Raw genomic sequence first — 8237 nt, 5'->3', positions numbered from 1 at the left:
CTAGCAGGGCACAGCACAGAGCTGTTAGGGTGTCGGGGTCACCAGAGAGCCAAAGACACCGTGGTCACTGGGGCGGGGCTGCCCAGTGGGCACCGAGAAGCTGAAGCGCTGCAGGAGGCAGGTGAAGAAGAGGAAGAGCTCCATGCGGGCCAGGGGCTCCCCGAGGCACGAGCGGCGGCCTGTGGGTGGGTATGGGGGGTCAGTGAGGCTGGGGGCGTGGGCACCAAGACTCCCTCAGCAGGGGGCAGCGAGCCAGGCTCCCTACAGGCACCTGCTGAGAAGGGCATGAAGGCCTCCTGCTTGACGAAGCGGCCCTGGGTGTCCAGGAAGTGCTCGGGGTGGAAGCGGAAGGGCTTCTTCCAGATGGTCTCATCCTTCAGCACCGATGACAGGTTGGTGATGAGCATTGTCCCCTGGCAGGAGATGCCTGGCATGAGCGGGGTCTGGGCTGGGGGACTCCCTGACCCCTGCCACCAAAGACTCAGAGGCCACACTCTCTGGCTGGTACGCACCTGTCTTTCAAGTCAATAGGAAACCAAGAAGATCATGGTACCCTCCCTGTCCCCATGGCAGGGCCAAGTGACCTCCCGTCCATGGGCGCCCTCACTGCAACCTGTCCCTGCATGCACAGGCTCCTCCAGCACACTGGGGTTCGTTTTAGTTTGTCTCCACCCCAGAACTTGGGCTCTAAATGGACAGGGCCGGCCCTGCCTCTGCTTGATCCCCATACCCACCCAGGCTGGAGAGTTGGTGCCTGTGGAAATGAGGATTAGTGGCTTGGGTTCCAGTCCTGGTCACACCTGGCAGTGGCCATGCTGGGGCCACCTGGGGCAGGTGGAGCTGAGCTAGGGTGAGCAGGGCCGCAGGCCTACCTTGGGGATGAGGAAGCCCTGCACTTCAATGTCACGAAATGTCATGTGGGGCAAGCCCAGTGGGACAATGTCCCCAAAGCGCTGCACCTCATGGACCACGGCCATGGTGAAGGGCATGTGGGCCTGGTCCCCCATCTCTGGTTGCCGCGCCTGCCCTATCACCTCATAGATCTCCTGTTGGACACGGCCTGGACAGACAAGCGTCCCCACAGTGGTCAGAACCCAGGGGGCTGGACACCAACCTCCTCCTGACTCCTGTGCAGGGGCTGTGCCCACGTTGGGGAGGAGGTCACTCTGACCTCTGAGCCAGGGCCCAGCCTCTGCTCAGAGCTCCTGGTGGCCAACATAAGCTCAAGGTCCCCAGCCTGTCCATCTCCTCCTTGGTCCATCCCTTCAGGCCGACAGCCTGGGCTCACGCTGCACGTCCGGGTGCAGGATCATGAGCAGGAGGGCCCAGGTCAGCGTGGTCGAGGTGGTCACCATCCCAGCAGAGAACAGGTCAGACACCACCATGCGCAGGTTCTCATTATTGAAGCTGCTCTGGGGGTTCCCCTTGGCCTGGGCGATGCAGAGAGGGTGGGCTCAACGGCAGAGGAAGGAAGTGGCCTCCCACTCTACACCCATCAGCCCAGGTACCTGATCACTTGGTGATAATTAGGACCCCCCTTGCCTGGGATCATCTCATGTGCCCTCAACCAACGACCACTGTCCCTGGTGGCTCACTTTCTCCACCTCGTCCAGGAAGGCGTCTGTCATGTCTCCAGGGTGCTGGGCTGGGTCTCGAGTAATCCTGTGCTCAGCAACCAGCTCATCCAGCAGGGCCATGAAGGCCTTCTGCTGTGGAAAAACCTTGGCGACCAGCCCTGGGATGTGTAGGAGCACGGGAATGGCGTTCAGCACCTGTGAGGGCCACAGATGTGGGGTCCTGAGTCCTCCAGGCGCTCAGATGTCCACCTCCACCAGTCAGGTCCCTGTCGCTCCCAGGGTGTCCCCACGATTGACGTTATTTCTCCTTAACTTCGGACCTCTACCCTCTCTCCTGCCTCGGCCCCAGAAGGATAAACCTAAAATCTATGTCTCGTGGGTTCTGGTGGCTTCCAATGAAGGGGGTACAGGCTCCTTAGCCCTCTCCTGGGGCCTGCTGACCCAACACCCCTCTATCCAAATCCTCCTCCGCGGAGGCACATTGCAGGTAGAGGCCTCCTCCATGGAGTCCTTGTGCCCCTATACCCCGCACCTGGGGTAAGAATCCAGACTCCTCCTTCAGAAGGCCCTCCATTAGGTCCAATATCCTGAGGAAACGCACGTCGTTGTACTCGTAGCGGTGCCCATAGGTGAGGGAGGAGATCACGTTGGTCACCGCTTTATTCAGCAGGGCGTTGGGGCTAAAGGGGCGTGCTGGGAGGGGACGGTGCAGGTCAGGGGGTCGCCTCCATCTCCTCTTCCCCAGCCTCCATCCCTGTCTCCTGTCCCTCAGCCCCGCACTCACCGGCCTGGTCTGCGAAGGCGGCGCAGAGGCACGAGGCCTCCTCGGTCACCCACTGCTCCAGGGACTTCTTGCCCAGGCCGAAGTTGCGCAGGGTGGACACGGAGAAGCGCCGCTGCTCCCGCCACCCCTGTCCATTGCCGGCAAAGACCACTCCTGGGGGCGGGGCGGACGTGGGCGTGGCTCAGCTGTGCCCTGGCCCCGCCTCTGCACGCACACCTTGCTCACGGGGGTCGGCCATCCCCCTGCTACAGGACAGATCTCGGCCCCGGCCCCTGCTCTACTCTCCCGCCCCGTTTGGTGAGCGTCCCACAAATACTCTCTGCTCCCTGTTCCGCCCACTCTAACCTCCTTCTCCTTACCACCAAATCCCACCCACTTTACATCCCCTTCTGGCTGGAGACAGGTCCCACCCTCTGCCCGCCCACATTGCTCGCCCGCTCTCCTCACTGGTGCATGTCTTGGCCCTGCTCTTGGCTTTGCCCACCGCAACTGCCTTCCCTTTCAGGGAACGTCTTGGCCCGCCCCCTGCCCCGCCAACACTGACTCCGTCGCCTCATTCCCGCCACCCGGACATCCCCCTCCTACTCCCAGTTGCCGGGGCCCGCCCAGTCCCTGTAAGGCGCCGCCCTCCGTCCCGCCTACAGCCCCTTCCCCACCATTGGCAGAGACTCCTTCCTCCGCCTGCCTCCTCTACAAATTCGTAGACTCTTCCCTGCACTGCAGGTCCACGACCCTGCGTCCACTTCACCCTTCCGGGTCTCGGGTCACTGCAGGCCCCGTCCCCGTCGGGCCGCGGTCCTCCCCACCTCCGCTTGCCTTCTGCGCCCGGCCCGAAGCCCAGGTGCTGGAAGATGGGCACAGGGGGGCGGTCGGCGCTGTCCTCGCTGCGGTCCACCAGCGCCTCGCGCATGGCCGCCAGTCCATTGACTGCAGCGGGCGTCCAGGCCAGCTGCAGCCTGAACACGTCCCCGAAGCGACGCCGCAGCTGTAGGCCGAGGATGAAGAGCGTTGGAGAAGTCCCGCCCCACACCAAGTCGTGTTACCCAGTCTCATGTCTCTAGTCTTGGGGAATCCCTAGGCCGCCAGCAGCGAGGAGGTGCGAGGAATCTATCAGGCCTTGTGACACTAGGGGTCACAACCTCTATGGTCCAGGACTACACGATGTATCAGACCACCCAGCTACAACTCTACAGAGGTCACCAACATTGTCAGGTAGGCTAAGTTAGCATCCCATTTTACAGGTGAAGAAACCGAGATTCAGAGAAGTGAGGGTGAGGCCCACAGTCTCACAGCAGCAAAAGGGTTGAACCTGGTCACTGTCCCTCTCAATCTGCATTTCCTGAGGTAAATGGGGCTCATGACCAGACTCCCTCCCCTATCTCAAGACCTTTCCTCCTGATGACCTCAGAAGGGACTCAGCTCACAGAACTTATGCTCTGTCCAACTGGATCCCAAACCCACTGCCAAGTGCCACCCCGCTCCAGGACTTTGCCCTCTGTGACCTTTGATTGGAAAATTCAAACTGTCCTTAGGCCCTGCACAGATGCCCTCCCCCAGGAGGCCTCTCAAACCTGCCTCCCCCTTTCCCCCCAGCTCCCTGTCCAGCCTGCGGATTACCACCACCCACTTTCTGCTGCTCAGTGGTGTTCCTAAGACCTCTGTGCCCACCACCCCGCACCTTCCTCACCCGAGTAAAGCAGGAAAGTGAGTCCTGGAGGTCTACCTGCAGCAGGTTGCCCAGCCCAGGCAGGGGCATGGGGCCTGGTGGGTAGCGTGGGGCCCAGCGTTGGCGCCGGTGCATCAGGTCCACCAGGAGCAGGAAGATGGCCACAGCCACAGCCAGGGACCCCAGTGTCTCCCCGGTCAGCAGCCCCATGGCTTCCTCAGTGGGTACTCGGTTCTCTGGACACACTGGCACCCCTCACCACACCAGGCACCTAGGACCAGGCCAGGCAGGGCACTCTCACCAACCCTGAGGGTTTGACCAGCCTGGGCCCTCTCTATAAAGGGAGCTGAGACTGGCCTTTGCCCTCTGCCCTGAGTCAGCAGGTTGGCATGACTGAGCTGCCAGAGGGTACAGGGAGTGGCCAGGGAAGGTCAGTGTAGGGCTGGCACAGTGGTCCTGTCCCTGCTGTCCTATCCAGATGCCTATCCTGGTTGGGGGTAGAGAAAGGGAATTCTAGGCCTTGAGCCAGATTCCCCAGCATTGTACAGGCTCCGAGAAAGAACCAGGGGTCTTTCGACTTGATCCTGCCATCCACCTGTCACATTAGGCTCACACTCCCTAATGTCCTCACAGCCTCATCCCAAGAACACATTCTTACTTTCCCTGAGTGACCCACCTCCTCCTGAGTGACCTTCACCTCCCAGGTTTGTAATGGTACTTGCTGTTGGGAGGTGACAATGATCAGAAGGACCCCAGGTTTTGGTGGGGTGGGAGGAGGGGTTATTCAAGTTCTCCGTGTCCCTCACTTCACACTAGTACACTCAATACACACAGACACAGATCACACACTCACAAATCACTCACACATTCAGACACTACCCACATGATCACAAACTGGCACACAAGAACACACACACATTTACACACCCACAAACCCACATACAGACACACATATTAATACATGCACCAACCACACACACACACAAACCCAGCATGAGGGCACCTGTTCTCATTGGTTCTGTGTACCCGACCCCCACCTCTCCCCACCTGGAGGCTGCTGGCTCAGCTTCCTCCATTTCTCCATGGTCCTGGCCATGGCAAGATCGAATCTCCAGATGGGGAAGTAGCAGGGTTGTTTTCAGAGCTCCCTATGCACACAACAGCCAGTTTGGAGGCCAGGAGACCCTTCCTAAGTTCAATCCAACTGGTTCTAGGACCTCCTGGCTCTGGAGGCCACCCAGGTGATGAGTGTCCTCGTGCCTGTGTCCACTTTCCTGACTCAGAGAAATGTGGGGTGGGCACTTGCCTTTGTTGACTGAGCTGCCAGGAAGCTCAGGGTACTAGGGTGGCTTAGCATAGGATGTGACTCTGTCCCCAGAGGAGGGGGCCTGCTTCCTCCTCCTCATTATCATTTGTCCTTGAACATCAGCTGCTCAAACTCTTTCTGGAAGACAAGGGAATGGAAAGCAAATGGAGATGATGTAGTTTCTTTACACCCTCACAGGCCTGCTGAGGACCACAAGGAATAGATTCTCTGGCCTCCGCCTTTGCCAGCCTCCTCGCTCTCCCTGGGCCAGGTCCCTCCTGCTCCAGCCCCATCCCTTCCAACCCTGACTCTGTGGTCCCTCAAGGAAAGATGCAAACCTCAGCATCACCCTGTGCCAGTGTGTGCCACTTCCTGGCTGGAATTGGGGCTCCCAGGCCCTTCCTCTTGCTCAGCCTCTGGCCCCCTCCAAGCAGGGGGGTGACCACACCATGCCAGGGCAGGGCCGCTGCCAGCCGGCCTCAGCACCCTCCTTCTTCAACAAGAAAAGGGGTGGGATTTGAGGCTGAGTTTTTAAATCACTGAAGCTGATGGGAACTCTGAGGCCAAAACCCACTCAAATGGGAAGAGGCAGGAGCCCAGAGGGTGGGGAGGGGGCATTTCCTGGGTAGGGGTCAGGCCCCCTCACCCATCCCAGGCGTTGGGAGGCAAGCTCTCATTCTGGAAACAGCTGGAGAATTCTTTCCCCCAGCTGGAGCAGGGCCTGCAGGAGGCACTCCCCACTGTGTCCCCCCAGTTGTCTCCCTCACTCACTCCCCAACAGTAAGAGGACCAGCTTCTTCCCAGGGTGCCTCTAGACATCCCCAATTCAGAGATGGCCATAGAGAGACTGCTACCTGGGGCTGTGGCCTCCTGGTATTGGCTTCCAATGTTTGTAGTTCCTGCGTGACTTGCGAAAGCTGCTCCTCCCCTCTGAATGCCCACATCCCCACTCTCCTGCCAGGCCTGCGGCCAGAGGGTCTCACTTGCAGGGGCCCAGAAGGGTCTTCCTCAGTTTACCTGGCCTTCCCTGCATCTTGCCTTGTGCAGACCTTGGATTCTGTTCCACCTCTGCTGGACGGACCACAGGCTGGGTACTGGGCTGGGCACTTGCTGCCTGGCGGGAAGCCAGTGGTGGGCTCCTGCTCCAAGGTGCTCATGACCAATAAAGGGAGTGGGAAGGCAGAGAGCTGACATGGCGGGCTACCAGTAGGGGGATTGCTTTGAGGGTTGTGGGGGACACTGCCCCAGGCTGGAGGAGGACTTTCTGGGAAGACTTCCTGGAGGACTATGGCTGGCTTGGCACTGCAAGCCAAGGTGATGTGGCAGTGGGACCAAAGTATCACTTCAAAGAACTATGCACAGGTGTGAGGAGCAGAGGGAGGGAGGCAGCTCTGCAAGTCTGGCTGAGGACTGGACTATGGAGAACTGGGTCCCTGGCCCTCCGGGAGGCTGAGAGAGCAGTTTCTAGGCTACTCAACAGACTAGGAGGGCAGGTCCAATGGGTACCTTGGGGACTTCCGGATCAAGTTGTGGCCTCTCATTGGCCTCAGTTGAATGTCCTGTTCTGTGGGCAGAAACTTTCTTCCCAGGACTGTCAGACAGTCAGGTGGTATTAGGGGCTGCGGGAGGCCGGTCATCTGAGTGTTGGTCACGTAGTGGCCCTGGATAAACTGTCTTTATCCACTCGTTGTTTTGGATGTGTTAACGCCCTCCAAAGCAGTCACCCTAATGTGGATATGAAGGGCAGGGACAGACATGCCTGTAGTTCAGGCAGATCCCCCCTATACTAGGGGTCTGTTGTCCAGGACGGGGCTGCCTTGAGGAAACCTTGTGAGTACATTGAGCACGCAGTACCATCGTGAGGCTGATGGCCTGTTGCAATCATTGTGCAATTGCAGCTTCCATTGATCAGAGATTCACATACCAGACTCTGCTGCTCACTCCACGTGTCCGCCCCACAGCCCTATAAGGCAGGTGGCTTTATGGTCCTCAAGGCATGGAGGAGACTGAGTCACAGGGGTCAGGTCAGGAGGTCAAAGTCACAGAGCAGCATTTAGGTCCATCTCAAAATGCATGCTCCACCTCAACATAAAAGGCCACATATGTCAAATCCACAGCCAATAGCAGACTTAATAGTGAAAAACTGAAAGCTAGTCCTTTGAAAACGGGAACAAGACAAGGAGGCCCACTCTCTCCACTCTTATTCAACATAGTCCTGGAGGTTTTAGCCAGAGCAATTAGACAAGAAAAAGAAATAAAATGGATCAAAATTGGAAAGGAAGATCTAAAACTGTCACTATTTGTGGATGGCATGATTCTATATAAAGAAAACCCTAAAAAATTCACCAGAACTATTGGAAATAATCAGTGAATACAGTAAAGTTCCAGAGTACAAAATCAACATACAAAAATGAGTTGCATTTCTATACACTAATAATGAACTAGCAGAAACGGAAATCAAGAATACAATCCCATTTATAATTGCAACAAAAAGAATAAAATACCTAAGAACAAATTTAAGCAAGGAGGTGAAAGAACTATACACTGAAAACTAGAAGACACTATTGAAAGAAATTGAAGGACATGAAGAGATGGAAAGATATTCCATGCTCATGGATTGAAAGAATAAACATACTTGAAATCTCCTTATTAACTGAAGCATTCTACAGCTTCAGTGCAATCTCAATAAGAATCCCACTGACAATCTTCATGGAAAGAGAACAAAGAATGTTAAAATTTATATGGAACAACAAGAGACACTGAATAGCCAAAGCAATCCTGAGAAGAAAGAACAAAGTTGGAGGTATCACACTCCCTGAATTCAAAATATACTACAAAGCTATAGTAATCAAAACAGCATGGTACTGGCACAAAAACAGACACACAGATGAATGGAACAGAATT

The 8237-nt window shown here is 56.8% G+C and overlaps 1 pseudogene; it reads right to left on the bottom strand.

The window, feature by feature from the left end:
• On the bottom strand, positions 1-6490 carry LOC131421417 (cytochrome P450 2D14-like; annotated as a pseudogene).
• Between the last annotated feature and the right edge of the window lie 1747 nt (positions 6491-8237).

This window comes from Diceros bicornis, chromosome 25, assembly GCF_020826845.1.
Source record: "Diceros bicornis minor isolate mBicDic1 chromosome 25, mDicBic1.mat.cur, whole genome shotgun sequence".
NCBI classification, from domain to species: domain Eukaryota; kingdom Metazoa; phylum Chordata; class Mammalia; order Perissodactyla; family Rhinocerotidae; genus Diceros; species Diceros bicornis.
The sequence above is the reverse complement of the archived record's forward strand: the minus strand, read 5'-3'. Positions and strand labels throughout refer to the sequence as shown.